This window comes from Saccoglossus kowalevskii, unplaced genomic scaffold (assembly GCF_978046115.1).
Source record: "Saccoglossus kowalevskii unplaced genomic scaffold, keSacKowa6.1 SCAFFOLD_35, whole genome shotgun sequence".
In the NCBI taxonomy this organism is placed as follows: domain Eukaryota; kingdom Metazoa; phylum Hemichordata; class Enteropneusta; family Harrimaniidae; genus Saccoglossus; species Saccoglossus kowalevskii.
In genome coordinates, this window is record NW_028188620.1 from 545,020 (window position 1) to 563,085 (window position 18,066).

Sequence of the window (18,066 nt, forward strand, 5' to 3'; positions counted from 1 at the left end):
TCCCGTCAACTATATTACGTGACGAGTTAATTGATATGTTCTTGCCTTTAGATACAAGAATGGCAACGCCAGCTGATGTTGTTGTACTGTGTGAAAAGACAATAGGTGCGCGCCAAACAACCTGCCACCTGGCTTCGTCAGCGGCTATTGAGTGTGTTTCTTGAATGAAGTAAATGTCTGCATTTTGATTAAGTTTTAGGTAATTGAAAACCTCATGACGCTTCAAATCGTCGCGGCAACCATTAACATTCCATGAAGATATTGAAATGGAATTCATTAATAAATGTATGAATAGAGTAGTACAAAACATTACGGTCTATTTTTCTCCAAGATCTTTGATCTTTTGTAGTTGAGCAGTTTAATTTCAATTTTATGTATCCTAGCCTTTTCCTGCACTGTAACAGGGCCGGCTTCACGCAATTTTTTAAAAGACTTTCTCAATAAACGTGCGTCTGCACAAAAATGTAAACAACGTTCAAGGATCTTTTTAGATCCTTTCATAGTCTCCAACAGGTCAGTGAGTTTGTTAAACGATACAAGTTTTGATTCTGGAATGTCCTGGATGTCATCGGACATTTCAGAAGTAAGTGATTCTGCGTCAGACAAATCAAAGTCCTCAACGCCTGGGAGTGGCTTTGATTGAGATGGAACATCATCCATGGTCACATGGCCGGGGATTGGGGTGGGGGTAGTAGGGAGGGGGAGTTTGAATGGGGGGTTCGTACCTCCTCTTCACCAAGGTGTGTATCAAAAGGATCTATTATGATGTCGTTGTCACTGTTTTGAGGTTCACTGATTGTTTGTTTGTTTATAGCAACCGTTTTTATGTTTTCATCTATATGCTCAGTATTTTCACTGTTTTCGTCATTTTGAGCACGTATTTTCGTTGTTGTTTCATTGTTTTTGTCTTTATGCGTACCCGTTTTTATTGTTGTTTCACTGTTTACATCGTTTCGCATGCTTGTTTTCGTTGTTGTTGTCGTGTTTGTAGCCTTTTTCGCATTTTCTACCGGGGTTGTATTAGGTGTTTCGGGTTGGGTACACTCCATTTCAGTGCGTTGAGTGGAAACCCCGGAAAACACTAAACCAGTTGAAAAACACTAAACCTATTGAAAAAGACTAAACCTGTTGAAAAAAACTAAACCTGTTGAAAAAACACTAAACCCATCGTGGGTTCTGTTTCATGTTTTCGCTTTCATTTAATCAAATATTTACTGGACGATTATGGTACACCCATAATACACCCTTTACCTCGGGTTTAGTGTTTTTATTGTCAGGTTTAGTGTTTTTCGACAGGTTTAGTGTTTTCCGGGGTTTCCACCCAACGATTTAAGCGACATCTGTTATGTTTTCTGTTACGTCATTACATTCATTGCTGTTTGCAATGTTTATATTTTCAGTTTCTATAGCTTTTTCAGTTATCGCACTTCTGGCAGTATTTACGTTTACATTAATGTTTTCGTTATCAATAGTGACAGTAGATTGTGTTCTATTTTCAAGATCACGGTTAGGGCAGTTTTTCTTTATATGTCCTTTTTGTTTGCAGTGAAAACAAGAGAGGTCGTCAGTTGACACATAAACTGAGTACGGGCGACCTTCATACATAATGTTAAGTAAACCATTGATTTGCGCATTAGTTAGTAACATAAATACTTGACGTCTGAAAGATTTAACATGTTTTAAAGACTCGGATTTACATCCAAGTGGAATAGTACGGAAATTACCAATTATGCGCCCATGACTTGACAATTCACGGACTAAAGATTCATTAGGAATGAACGGAGGAACATTGGAAATAGTGACACGTGTGGCGGGTTTGACCATGTGTTCAACCTGAATAAATTGATCCCTAATTGTGAGACCACAGTTTACCATGGCTTCAACAAGCTCGACATTTGACAAAAATAAAACAACAGACCGATTCATACGTGAGGCGGCTAAAATATTCTCGTCGCCTATTTTCAAGCCCATTGCGATAACATACTCTTCAACAGAAATACCGTCAATGCTACAACACCTTACAGCGTGTTTCCGTGTAAGTGAAGCACCAGCTGGCCTAACAATGGGGGCCGCCATATTGGCTTCTTGCCACCCAGGCCACAACAAAAAAATCAATCTACTGCAATCACAGCAATCCGCTGTAAAAACCAAACAAACTGTGAATAAATAAACAGAATAGTGCACAACAGAATCCCTGTTGGCAAAATAAAAATGTTTCAGGCAAAACTCACGGCAAAATACCAGTGGAATGTCAGAGCTCTCCTTGGACACGTCTTCACAGTGGAAGAAGATTTGATTTTTAACATGAACATTTATTAGTCGAAAGACGTCATTAATACATATCAATTATTTACACATATTATCGCATGTTCATGTTAAATCATTTTGTATTAAGGGTACAATTGAAAATATATTAAAATACATTTCACATTAAAATGGTGTAAAACTTGTTTCACAATGGGGAACATTAAGTGTGAAGATTTTTTAAAAAAAAAGTACATTTATTAAAAGACACATTGTCGTTATACATAAATCAATAAAATACAGGTGAGCGTCACTTCTGAACTGACATTCAGATAAATTTATTTTAAAAATTGTGGGTATATTGTTAATGACTTGCACTAAGTATGGCAACTGTTGAATTTCGAAAAATCATTATAATGTTTGTACTTATATGATACATCTAGCATAAATTAGCTGTTCACCATCATATCTAACAATGGCTTCATTAATGCACCACCTGTCTGTAAAACGTTCTGTATTTCCATTGCTCTGGTAGTAGTTGTATTCGCCGTCAATCCTTGAATGTAGTCTTGAGTTGAAAACCTTGACAACATCGAGCGGAGTTTCTTCATTTAAGGCATTTCTTCGTGATAAGTGAATGGCCAGTTTTGCTGACGTCAGAATGTAGTTTACCAGTTGTTTTACATTTTTTTCCTTTTTTCCAAAGGATTTTATTGGTGTGCCTATTACAAACCACCAGTAGGGTAGAGTAAAGTTGTCTCCCACTAGCTTTTCACATATTAGCTTTACTACTTTGAACAGTGGTGCCAGGTGGGAACATTGTAAGAAGATATGGAGCAGGTCGTCTTTTTCTTGGCAGAAGGGGCAATCAGGACTAGAGCGGTATTTGCTCTTGTATAGAAAATTACCTGTTGCATAAGCGCCATGTAGGATTCGCCATTGGAGGTCGCCCTCTTGTTTTGAAATGGGAGCAAGATAACATGTGGTGAAGTCTGGATATATCTCAGCAGGAAGTGATAACAAGTCTCTCCATACTGTGTCCATACTGTCTGGTTGTTTTTCCTTCATTTGTGCATTTATTAGGAACTTGTAAATTGCACCTTTTTCGATTTTGTACAGTGGACATACTAATTTATTATTCAAGTTATTGCATGTTATTTCCAACAAGTAATTCGAGGGATTATTGTTATTATAATTTTTCGATGGATTACCTGTAAGATGAGATTGTGTGGCTTCAATGAAAGATTTGGGAATAGAATTGAATAAAGTCTTTATTGTTTTGTCTAAAAGACGCATGGAATATACAGGAACACGTTGTTTTATTTCAGCTGAGTTTAACCATCGTTTTTTGCTTGGGTGCATTAGGTCTCCTATTGTACATATGCCGCCATCTACGAAGTGGTTAAAAACAAAGGGCTCTTGTCGTAGTGAGTGCAGTATTAAGTTATTGTTGAAGAGCGGCTCACTCAAAATTGATGAGGAATCTGGTCGATCTCTTCGAACAATTTTGAGTGATCTCCAACTGCTGAGTATCTCGTGGTAGAAGGTTTGATTACAATATATATCAGTTCTGAGAAGATCAATAATGAAGAGCTGTTTGACATATTTAAATGGATTTGCTTGTTGTAAAAAGTAATCAGTGAATGAAAAACATGGGTGGTTTAGACCAGAGTATAGATACCGCTGTACATATTGCAGACGAAATGCTGTTACCCGACTAGAGATATGCACCAAGCTTTGCCCACCTTGTTTCAATGGCAGGTAAATAAGTGTAGCTGGTAACCAATGGCGACCTTGCCAAAGAAAATCAATGAATAGTTTTTCAATATCATTAATGAAGGTATGTGGCGGACAGAGGCAAACAAGTCGATGAAAGAGTTTTGTTGCAACTAGTTGATTAATGATAATAACCCTGCCTTGGTATGAGATTGCATGGGCGTAACGCTGCCACCATTCCAATTTTGAAGTAATCTTTTTAAGAGCTTCATCCCAGTTCTGTTGGTTATATTCAATTGTATTGCCAATGAATGTTCCAAGCATTTTAAGACCAACACTATTCCACTGAATGCCCATTGGCGAATCAATGCGATGCTTCCAAGATCCAACCCATAAACCTTTTGATTTTCCGTAGTTCACACGGGCATTACTTGCCTTCTCATAAATTTCAAGCATATGTGACAACTTTTGAAAGTCTCCATTTTCTGTGACAAATAGACTAACATCATCGGCATATGCTGTTAATTGACATTTCCGGTTGTTGGATTTTGGAATAGTTAATCCTTTAACTTCGCTTCTGGTGCGAATCTTATGCAATAGTGGTTCGATAGCGATAGTATACAGTTGACCAGAGAGGGCGCACCCTTGCCTTATACCGCGTTGAAAAGAAACGGGAGCAGTCAAAGTGTTATTTACACGTATTAAGCTTTCAGTGTCTGTGTATATGAGTTTTATGTATGATATTAAGTTCTCACCAAAGCCGAATGCAGAAAGGGTATTGAATAGGTATTGATGGTTGACCCTGTCAAAAGCTTTTTCTTGATCAAGAGCAACAATTCCTAACGGGACGTTTGCTTGATTACAGTATGTAACACAATCACGTAATAGATGAATATTGTCAAATATTTGTCTGTGTGGAATTGTATAGCTCTGATCAATGTGAATAATTTGTGATAGTACTAACTTGAGACGTGAGGATAGGGCTTTAGTGAGAATTTTGTAGTCGGCACAGAGGAGACTGACAGGTCTCCAGTTCTTTAGTAAGGTGTTATCTCCTTTTTTAGGAAGTAGGGTGATGACTGCTCTGCGACAAGATAGTGGCAGTGTGCCCTCGGTGATGGATGCAGAGAAAACCTCATGTAAGTCATGTCCGATTGATGGCCAAAACTTCTTGTAGAATTCGGCAGGTAGTCCGTCGATGCCAGGAGTCCGGCCATTGGAGATTTTGTAGACAGATTCTGAAAGCTCATCATAAGACAGAGGACTATCACACAAAGAAGCTGAATCAGGATCGAGTTGTGGTAACTCCTGAAGAATTTCATTTTGGGCTTCGTTTGAGGTTGTGGAGGGTGAAAACAGGTCTGCGTAAAATTGTCTTGTGATACGGCATATTGTATTTGTGTCATCTGTGGGATTATTTTGATAGTCACGTAGCTGAGTTATTGATTTTCTTGAACCTTTATTTTTTTCTAGATCGAAAAAGAAGCTGCAGCTGCTATCAGATTCGTTCAGAAGACGATGACGGGAGCGAATTGACGCCCCACGTGCTTCTTTGTTTATTAGGTTTTTCAGGAGATCTTTCTTGCGGGAAGAAGAAGAAGAAGAAGTTTAAAGAAGAAAAAAACCGAACAATAAGAATAGGGGCCACGCCCTACAGGCAAGCGGCGTCACCGGGGCCCAAGCTGACAAGATTCTGTTTCATAATTAATGTGGTCACATGTTAGACAATCAGGTAGCTTGAATTATTAGTAACATGAGGTCAAAATGAAGTTGGTACCATGTATTTACCTGGTTTGGTTATCGAAATATGGTTTTCAGGATATATAATGAGCCATGTTCTTATGCACAATAATGAGATTACATAATCATATATAGCCATTTCTAATGTCAGTTACATCTTTCATTCAATGTCTTCATAATGACACTAGTTACATGTCCTGCTCTGCGACAGTGCTTAGATATGACTGCTTTGCATATTAATGAGTTCACATGACCATATATGGTCATCTGTTATTTAATCAAATCTCTTGTTCACTGTTGTCATAATAACACAGGATTCATCTTCCTAACTGCGTCAGTGTTTTAGATATGACTGCTATGCATATTAATGAGTTCACATGACCATATATGGTTATCTGTTATTTAATCAAATCTCTTGTTCACTGTTGTCATAATGACACAGGATTCATCTTCCTATCTGCGACAGTGTTTAAGATATAATGGTTATGCATATTAATGAGTTCACGTGACCATATATGGTTATCTGTTATTTTAATCAAATCTCTTGTTCACTGTTGTCATAATGACACAGGATTCATCTTCCTAACTGCAACAGTGTTTGAGATATAACGATTACGCATATTAATGAGCTCACGTGACTATATATGGTCATCTGTTATTTTAATCAAATCTTTTGTTCAATGTTGTCATAATAACACAGGATTCCACTTCCTAACTGCAACAGTGTTTGAGATATGACAGTTATGCATATTAATGAGCTCACATGACCATATATGGTCATTTGTTATTTTAATCGTATCTCTTGTTCAACGTTGTCATAATAACACAGGATTCATCATCCTAACTACAACAGTGCTTGAGTTATAACAGTTATGCATATTAATGAGGTTAGAATCCCCCCACCCCATGGGTGCCCAGCCACGTGGCCTAACAGTGTGCTATTGGGGCAAAATGATGCATCTGATGACACAAATGCACATACAAAATTTGAAAGAAATCAGACTAATACAAAACATGTAGTTGCATAATTTCTATTTTCACAAAATCCAAGATGGCGGCCAAACCACGTGACTGACTAAAATAATATTATTTTTCTCGTATGCAGCTAAGGCCAGGCATGGTAAATATAAAAACATCTAGTGGATTGGTTGAATCGTCTCTGAGAAACAAATACCCAAACTTTTGGTCAATTTTGCTTAAAATCCAAAATGGCGGCCAAACCATGTGACTGATCTGAAATTTTTTTTAGGTTTCTGAAAGGGCTTGATACACAGATGCCATGAAGCAAAATTGAAAATATTCCCTCAAGTGTTGCCAGAGTAAAAAACTACTTCCTGTTTAGAAGAAATCCAAAATGGTGGCCAAACCACGTGACCAATCGTAAACATTTTTTCAAACATAAATGGCATTCATATATCGAAGCTAAATACTACATATGAGAGCATTCTGCTTGGTGGTTCTGAAGAAGGAGATTTTCAAGTGTTTTTTGCCGTTTTTAGGAAAAACAAAATGGCGGGAAAAGTCACATGACCGCTAAAGTTTTTATTTCTGATATTTATTACACATGAGTTGTACTATATACCATAAAAAAATCTAGACGCCTAGACCCTCAGAAAGTGGTCAAACAGCCACTTCCGGTTTTATTTCAATCCAATATGGCTGCCAAACTAATTGTCCAATCGAAATTCTGAAAGCATGTTGCACCAGATCACATTATGGACTATCAGTATAGAGCATTATCAGACCATTCTGTTCAGCGGTTTTCTCAAACGGCTTGACGAAAAAAGTTACGGAAGAAAGAAGAAGATGATGAAGAAGAAGAAAAAACCGGACAATAAGAATAGGGGCCTCGCCCTTCGGGCTTGGGCCCCTAATTAAAGCTGCAAGCAGCATCACAGGGGCCCAAGTATACATGCCATAAATAATGTCAAATGATACACATGATACACAATTAGTTTGAATGATTAGTACCATGAGGTCGAAATGCAGTTGGTTCCATATATTTATTTGAGATATAAAGGTTATTAATATATGGTCATCTGTTATTTTAATCAAATCTCTTGTTCAACGTTGTCATAATAACACAGGATTCATCATTCTAACTACAACAGTGCTTGAGTTATAACAGTTATGATTATTAATGAGGTTAGAAGCCCCCCCCCCCCCCACCCCATGCAGTTGGTTCCATATATTTATTTGAGATATTATTAATGTTATGAATATTAATGAGTTCACATGACCATAAATGGTCATCTGTTATTTTAATCAAATCTCTTGTTCAACATAGTCATGATAACACAGGATTCATCTTCCTAACTGCAACAGTGTTTGAGATACAACGATTATGCATATTAATGAGCTCACATGACCATATATGGTCATCGGTTATTTTATTCAAATCTCTTGTTTAACATCATCATAATAACACAGGTTTCATCTTCCTACCTGCAACAGTGCTTGAGATATAACAGTTATGCATATTAATGAGTTCACATGACCATATATGGTCATATGTTATTTTAATCAAATCTAAGGTTCACTGTTGTCATGATAACACAGGAATCATCTTCCTACCTGCAACAGTGCTTGAGATATAACAGTTATGCATATTAATGAGTTCACATGACCATATATGGTAATCTGTTATTTTAATGAAATTGCTTGTTCACTGTTGTCATGATAACACAGGAATCATCTTCCTAACTGCAACAGTGCTTGAGATATAGCAGCTATGCATATTAAAGAGGTTAGAAGCCCCCACCCCATGGGCGTGTAGCCACATGACCTAGCCATATGCCATTCAGGGGAAAGAATGTATCTAAAGAGTAGAATACACTTACAAAATTTTATTCCAATCGGACTAATACAAAACATGTAGTTGCATAATTTCAATTTTCACAAAATGCAAGATGGCGGCCAAACCACGTGACTTATCAAAAATATATTATTTTTTTCATATGCAGTTGAGGCCAGGCATGGTAAATATAAAAACATCTAGTAGATTCGTTGAATCACCTCTGAGAAACAAATGCCCAAACTTTTGATCAATTTTGTTTAAAATCCAAGATGGCGGCGAAACCATGTGACTGATCTGAAATTTTTTTTAGTTTTCTGAAAGGGTTAGATAGGGACATGCCATGACGAAATATTTGAGATTAACGCTCAAGTGTGGCATGAGTAAAAAACTACTTCCTGTTGAGAACAAATCCAAAATGGCAGCCAAACCACGTGACCAATCGTAATGAATTTCTCAAATCTAAATCTGCTCCATATGTAGAAGCTAAGTACTGAATATGAGAACATTTTACTTGGCAGTTCTGAAGAAGAAGATTTTAAAGTGTTTTTTGCCGTTTTTAGGAAAAACAAAATGGCGGGAAAAGTCACATGACCGCTAAAGTTTTTATTGCTGATATTTATTACACATGAGTTGAACTATATACCATAAAAAAAATCTAGACGCCTAGACCCTCAGAAAGTGGTCAAACAGTCACTTCCGGTTTTATTTCAATCCAATATGGCTGCCAAACTAATTGTCCAATCGAAATTCTGAAAGCATGTTGCACCAGTTCACATTAGGGACTATCAGTATAGAGCATTATCAGACCATTCCGTTCAGCGGTTTTCTCAAACAGCTTGACGAAAAAAGTTACGGAAGAAAGAAAGAAAGAATTAAAGCCGCAAGCGGCATCACCGGGGCCCAAGCTGACAAGATTCTGTTTCATAATTAATGTGGTCACATGTTAGACAATCAGGTAGCTTGAATTATCAGTAACATGAGGTCAAAATGAAGTTGGTACCATGTATTTACCTGGTTTGGTTACCGAAATATGGTTTTCAGGATATATAATGAGCCATGTTCTTAATAATGAGATTACATAATCATATATAGCCATTTCTAATGTCAGTTACATCTTTCATTCAATGTCTTCATAATGACACTAGTTACATGTCCTGCTCTGCGACAGTGTTTTAGATATGACTGCTTGCATATTAATGAGTTCACATGACCATATATGGTCATCTGTTATTTTTAATCAAATCTCTTGTTCACTGTTGTCATAATAACACAGGATTCATCTTCCTAACTGCAACAGTGTTTAAGATATAATGGTTATGCATATTAATGAGTTCACATGACCATATATGGTTATCTGTTATTTTAATCAAATCTCTTGTTCACTGTTGTCATAATAACACAGGATTCATCTTCCTAACTGCAACAGTGTTTAAGATATAATGGTTATGCATATTAATGAGTTCACATGACCATATATGGTCATCTGTTATTTTAATCAAATCTCTTGTTCACCGTTGTCATAATGACACAGGATTCATCTTCCTAACTGCAACAGTGTTTGAGATATAACGATTACGCCTATTAATGAGCTCACGTGACTATATATGGTCATCTGTTATTTTAATCAAATCTCTTGTTCACCGTTGTCATAATGACACAGGATTCATCTTCCTAACTGCAACAGTGTTTGAGATATGACAGTTATGCATATTAATGAGCTCACATGACCATATATGGTCATTTGTTATTTTAATCGAATCTCTTGTTCAAGTTTGTCATAATAACACAGGATTCATCATCCTAACTACAACAGTGCTTGAGTTATAACAGTTATGCATATTAATGAGGTTAGAAGCCCCCACCCCATGGGTGCCCAGCCACGTGGCCTAACAGTGTGCTATTGGGGCAAAATGATGCATCTGATGACACAAATGCACATACAAAATTTGAAAGAAATCAGACTAATACAAAACATGTAGTTGCATAATTTCTATTTTCACAAAATCCAAGATGGCGGCCAAACCACGTGACTGACTAAAATAAGATTATTTTTCTCGTATGCAGCTAAGGCCAGGCATGGTAAATATAAAAACATCTAGTGGATTGGTTGAATCGTCTCTGAGAAACAAATACCCAAACTTTTGATCAATTTTGCTTAAAATCCAAAATGGCGGCCAAACCATGTGACTGATCTGAAATTTTTTTTAGGTTTCTGAAAGGGCTTGATACACAGATGCCATGAAGCAAAATTGAAAATATTCCCTCAAGTGTTGCCAGAGTAAAAAACTACTTCCTGTTTAGAAGAAATCCAAAATGGTGGCCAAACCACATGACCAATCGTAAACATTTTTTCAAACATAAATGGCATTCATATATCGAAGCTAAATACTACATATGAGAGCATTCTGCTTGGTGGTTCTGAAGAAGGAGATTTTCAAGTGTTTTTTGCCGTTTTTAGAAAAAACAAAATGGCGGGAAAAGTCACATGACCGCTAAAGTTTGTATTGCTGATATTTATTACACATGAGTTGTACTATATACCATAAAAAATCTAGACGCCTAGACCCTCAGAAAGTGGTCAAACAGCCACTTCCGGTTTTATTTCAATCCAATATGGCTGCCAAATTAATTGACCAATCGAAATTCTGAAAGCATGTTGCACCAGTTCACATTAGGGACTATCAGTATAGAGCATTATCAGACCATTCCGTTCAGCAGTTTTCTCAAACGGCTTGACGAAAAAAGTTACGGAAGAAAGAAAGAAAGAAGAAAAAACCGGACAATAAGAATAGGGGCCTCGCCCTTCGGGCTTGGGCCCCTAACAAGCGGCGTCACCGGGGCCCAAGCTGACAAGATTCTGTTTCATAATTAATGTGGTCACATGTTAGACAATCAGGTAGCTTGAATTATCAGTAACATGAGGTCAAAATGAAGTTGGTACCATGTATTTACCTGGTTTGGTTATCGAAATATGGTTTTCAGGATATATAATGAGCCATGTTCTTAATAATGAGATTACATAATCATATATAGCCATTTCTAATGTCAGTTACATCTTTCATTCAATGTCTTCATAATGACACTTGTTACATGTCCTTCTCTGCGACAGTGTTTTAGATATGACTGCTTGCATATTAATGAGTTCACATGACCATATATGGTCATCTGTTATTTTTAATCAAATCTCTTGTTCACTGTTGTCATAATAACACAGGATTCATCTTCCTAACTGCAACAGTGTTTAAGATATAATGGTTATGCATATTAATGAGTTCACATGACCATATATGGTTATCTGTTATTTTAATCAAATCTCTTGTTCACTGTTGTCATAATAACACAGGATTCATCTTCCTAACTGCAACAGTGTTTAAGATATAATGGTTATGCATATTAATGAGTTCACATGACCATATATGGTCATCTGTTATTTTAATCAAATCTCTTGTTCAAGTTTGTCATAATAACACAGGATTCCACTTCCTAACTGCAAAAGTGTTTGAGATATGACAGTTATGCATATTAATGAGCTCACATAACCATATATGGTCATTTGTTATTTTAATTGAATCTCTTGTTCAAGGTTGTCATAATAACACAGGATTCATCATCCTAACTACAACAGTGCTTGAGTTATAACAGTTATGCATATTAATGAGGTTAGAAGCCCCCACCCCATGGGTGCCCAGCCACGAGGCCTAACAGTGTGCTATTGGGGCAAAATGATGCATCTGATGACACAAATGCACATACAAAATTTGAAAGAAATCAGACTAATACAAAACATGTAGTTGCATAATTTCTATTTTCACAAAATCCAAGATGGCGGCCAAACCACGTGACTGATCAAAATAATATTATTTTTCTCGTATGCAGCTAAGGCCATAGGTGGTAAATATAGAAACATCTAGTAGATTGGTTGAATCGTCTCTGAGAAACAAATACCCAAACTTTTGGTCAATTTTACTTAAAATCCAAAATGGCGGCCAAACCATGTGGCTGATCTGAAATTTTTTTTAGGTTTCTGAAAGGGCTTGATACACAGATGCCATGAAGCAAAATTGAAAATATTCCCTCAAGTGTTGCCAGAGTAAAAAACTACTTCCTGTTTAGAAGAAATCCAAAATGGTGGCCAAACCACGTGACCAATCTTAAACATTTTGTCAAACATAAATGGGATTCATATATAGAAGCTAAATACTACATATGAGAGCATTCTGCTTGGTGGTTCTGAAGAAGAAGATTTTTGAGTGTTTTATGCCGTTTTTAGGAAAAACAAAATGGCGGGAAAAGTCACATGACCGCTAAAGTTTTTATTGCTGATATTTATTACACATGACTTGTACTATATACCATAAAAAAATCTAAACGCCTAGACCCTCAGAAAGTGGTCAAACAGCCACTTCCGGTTTTATTTCAATCCAATATGGCTGCCAAACTAATTGACCAATCGAAATTCTGAAAGCATGTTGCACCAGTTCTCATAAGGGACTATCAGTATAGAGCATTATCAGACCATTCCGTTCAGCAGTTTTCTCAAACGGCTTGACGAAAAAAGTTACGGAAGAAAGAAAGAAAGAAGAATTAAAGCCGCAAGCGGCGTCACCGGGGCCCAAGCTGATAAGATTCTGTTTCATAATTAATGAGGTCACATGTTAGACAATCAGGTAGCTTGTATTATCAGTAACATGAGGTCGAAATGAAGTTGGTACCATGTATTTACCTGGTTTGGTTATCGAAATATGGTTTTCAGGATATATAATGAGCCATGTTCTTATGCACAATAATGAGATTACATAATCATATATAGCCATTTCTAATGTCAGTTACATCTTTCATTCAATGTCTTCATAATGACACTAGTTACATGTCCTGCTCTGCGACAGTGTTTCAGATATGACTGCTATGCATATTAATGAGTTTACATGACCATATATGGTCATCTGTTATTTTAATCAAATCTCTTGTTCACTGTTGTCATAACACAGGATTCATCTTCCTAACTGCAACAGTGTTTAAGATATAATGGTTATGCATATTAATGAGTTCACATGACCATATATGGTCATCTGTTATTTTAATCAAATCTCTTGTTCAACGTTGTCATAATAACACAGGATTCAGCACCCTAACTGCGACAGTGTTTGAGTTATAACAGTTATGCATATTAATGAGGTTAGAAGCCCCCACCCCATGGGTGCCCAGCCACGTGGCCTAGCAGTGTGCTATTGGGGCAAAATGATGCATCTGATGACGCAAATGCACATACAAAATTTGAAAGAAATCAGACTAATACAAAACATGTAGTTGCATAATGTCTATTTTCACAAAATCCAAGATGGCGGCCAAACCATGTGACTGATCAAAATAATATTATTTTTCTCATATGAAGCTAAGGGCAGGCATGGTAAATATAAAAACATCTAGTAGATTGGTTGAATCGCCTCTGAGAAACAAATACCCAAACTTTTTGTCAATTTTGCTTAAAATCCAAAATGGCGGCCAAACCATGTGACTGATCTGATTTTTTTTTTTAGATTTTTGAAAGGGTTTGATACACTGATGCCATGAAGCAAAATTGAAAATAATCCCTCAAGTGTTGCCAGAGTAAAAAACTACTTCCTGTTTAGAAGAAATCCAAAATGGTGGCCAAACCACGTGACCAATCGTAAAAAAATGTTCAAACATAAATGGGATTCATATATAGAAGCTAAATACTACATATGAGAGCATTCTGCTTGGTGGTTCTGAAGAAGAAGATTTTCAAGTGTTTTTTGCCGTTTTTAGGAAAAACAAAATGGCGGGAAAAGTCACATGACCGCTAAAGTTTTTATTGCTGATATCTATTACACATGAGTTGTACTATATACCATAAAAAAATCTAGACGCCTAGACCCTCAGAAAGTGGTCAAACAGCCACTTCCGGTTTTATTTCATTTCAACATGGCTGCCAAACTAATTGACCAATCGAAATTCTGAAAGCATGTTGCACCAGTTCACATTAGGGACTATCAGTATAGAGCATTATCAGACCATTCCGTTCAGCAGATTTCTCAAACGGCTTGACGAAAAAAGTTACGGAAGAAAGAAAGAAAGAAGAAAAAACCGGACGATAAGAATAGGGGCCTCGCCCTTCAGGCTTGGGCCCCTAATTAAAGCTGCAAGCAGCATCACAGGGGCCCAAGTATACATGCCATAAATAATGTCAAATGATACACATGATACACAATTAGTTTGAATGATTAGTACCATGAGGTCGAATTGCAGTTGGTTCCATATATTTATTTGAGATATAAAGGTTATTAATATATGGTCATCTGTTATTTTAATCAAATCTCAGGTTCACTGTTGTCATGATAACACAGGAATCATCTTCCTACCTGCAACAGTGCTTCAGATATAACAGTTATGCATATTAATGAGTTCACATGACCATATATGGTAATCTGTTATTTTAATGAAATTGCTTGTTCACTGTTGTCATGATAACACAGGAATCATCTTCCTAACTGCAACAGTGCTTGAGATATAGCAGCTATGCATATTAATGAGGTTAGAAGCCCCCTACCCCATGGGCGCGTAGCCACATGACCTAGCCATATGCCATTCAGGGGAAAGAATGTATCTAAAGAGTAGAATACACACACAAAATTTTATTCCAATCGGACTAACACAACACTTGTAATTGCATAATTTCTATTTTCACAAAATCCAAGATGGCGGACAAACCACGTGACTGATCAAAATAATATTATTTTTCTCGTATGGAGCTAAGGACAGGCATGGTAAATATAAAAACATCTAGTAGATTCGTTGAATCACCTCTGAGAAACAAATGCCCAAACTTTTGATCAATTTTGTTTAAAATCCAAGATGGCGGCGAAACCATGTGACTGATCTGAAATTTTTTTTAGGTTTCTGAAAGGGTTAGATAGGGTCATGCCATGACGCAATATTTGAGATTAACGCTCAAGTGTGGCATGAGTAAAAAACTACTTCCTGTTGAGAACAAATCCAAAATGGCAGCCAAACCACGTGACCAATCATAATGAATTTCTCAAATCTCAATATGCTCCATATGTAGAAGCTAAGTACTGAATATGAGAACATTTTACATGGCGGTTCTGAAGAAGAAGATTTTAAAGTGTTTTTTGCCGTTTTTAGGAAAAACAAAATGGCGGGAAAAGTCACATGACCGCTAAAGTTTTTATTTCTGATATTTATTACACATGAGTTGTACTATATACCATAAAAAAATCTAGACGCCTAGACCCTCAGAAAGTGGTCAAACAGCCACTTCCGGTTTTATTTCAATCCAATATGGCTGCCAAACTAATTGGCCAATCAAAATTCTGAAAGCATGTTGCACCAGTTCACATTAGGGACTATCAGTATAGAGTATTATCAGACTATTCCTTTCAGCGGTTTTCTCAAACGGCTTGACGAAAAAAGTTACGGAAGAAAGAAGAAAGAAGAAAGAAGAAAGAAAGAAGAAAGAAGAATTAAAGCCGCAAGCGGCATCACCGGGGCCCAAGCTGACAAGATTCTGTTTCATAATTAATGAGGTCACATGTTAGACAATCAGGTAGCTTGAATTATCAGTAACATGAGGTCAAAATGAAGTTGGTACCATGTATTTACTTGGTTTGGTTATCAAAATATGGTTTTCAGGATATATAATGAGCCATGTTCTTATGCACAATAATGAGATTACATAATCATATATAGCCATTTCTAATGTCAGTTACATCTTTCATTCAATGTCTTCATAATGACACTAGTTACATGTCCTGCTCTGCGACAGTGTTTCAGATATGACTGCTTTGCATATTAATGAGTTCACATGACCATATATGGTCATCTGTTATTTTTAATCAAATTTCTTGTTCACTGTTGTCATAAGAACACAGGATTCATCTTCCTAACTGCAACAGTGTTTAAGATATAATGGTTATGCATATTAATGAGTTCACATGACCATATATGGTCATCTGTTATTTTAATCAAATCTCTTGTTCACTGTTGTCATAACACAAGATTCATCTTCCTAACTGCGACAGTGTTTTAGATATGACTGCTATGCATATTAATGAGTTCACATGACCATATATGGTTATCTATTATTTAATCAAATCTCTTGTTCACTGTTGTCATAATGACACAGGATTCATCTTCCTAACTGCGATAGTGTTTAAGATATAATGGTTATGCATATTAATGAGTTCACATGACCATATATGGTTATCTGTTATTTTAATCAAATCTCTTGTTCACTGTTGTCATAATGACACAGGATTCATCTTCCTAACTGCAACAGTGTTTGAGATATAACGATTACGCATATTAATGAGCTCACGTGACTATATATGGTCATCTGTTATTTTAATCAAATCTTTTGATCAATGTTGTCATAATAACACAGGATTCCACTTCCTAACTGCAACAGTGTTTGAGATATGACAGTTATGCATATTAATGAGCTCACATGACCATATATGGTCATTTGTTATTTTAATCGAATCTCTTGTTCAAGGTTGTCATAATAACACAGGATTCATCATCCTAACTACAACAGTGCTTGAGTTATAACAGTTATGCATATTAATGAGGTTAGAAGCCCCCACCCCATGGGTGCCCAGCCACGTGGCCTAACAGTGTGCTATTGGGGCAAAATGATGCATCTGATGACACAAATGCACATACAAAATTTGAAAGAAATCAGACTAATACAAAACATGTAGTTGCATAATTTCTATTTTCACAAAATCCAAGATGGCGGCCAAACCACGTGACTGATCAAAATAATATTATTTTTCTCGTATGCAGCTAAGGCCAGGCATGGTAAATATAAAAACATCTAGTAGATTAGTTGAATCGTCTCTGAGAAACAAATACCCAAACTTTTGGTCAATTTTGCTTAAAATCCAAAATGGCGGCCAAACCATGTGACTGATCTGAATTTTTTTTTAGGTTTCGGAAAGGGCTTGATACACAGATGCCATGAAGCAAAATTGAAAATATTCCCTCAAGTGTTGCCAGAGTAAAAAACTACTTCCTGTTTAGAAGAAATCCAAAATGGTGGCCAAACCACGTGACCAATCGTAAACATTTTTTCAAACATAAATGGGATTCATATATAGAAGCTAAATACTACATATGAGAGCATTCTGCTTGGTGGTTCTGAAGAAGAAGATTTTTTAGTGTTTAATGCCGTTTTTAGGAAAAACAAAATGGCGGGAAAAGTCACATGACCGTTAAAGTTTTTATTGCTGATATTTATTACACATGAGTTGTACTATATACCATAAAAAAATCTAAACGCCTAGACCCTCAGAAAGTGGTCAAACAGCCACTTCCGGTTTTATTTCAATCCAATATGGCTGCCAAACTAATTGACCAATCGAAATTCTGAAAGCATGTTGCACCAGTTCACATTAGGGACTATCAGTATAGAGCATTATCAGACCATTCCGTTCAGCAGTTTTCTCAAACGGCTTGACGAAAAAAGTTACGGAAGAAAGAAAGAAAGAAGAAAAAACCGGACAATAAGAATAGGGGCCTCGCCCTTC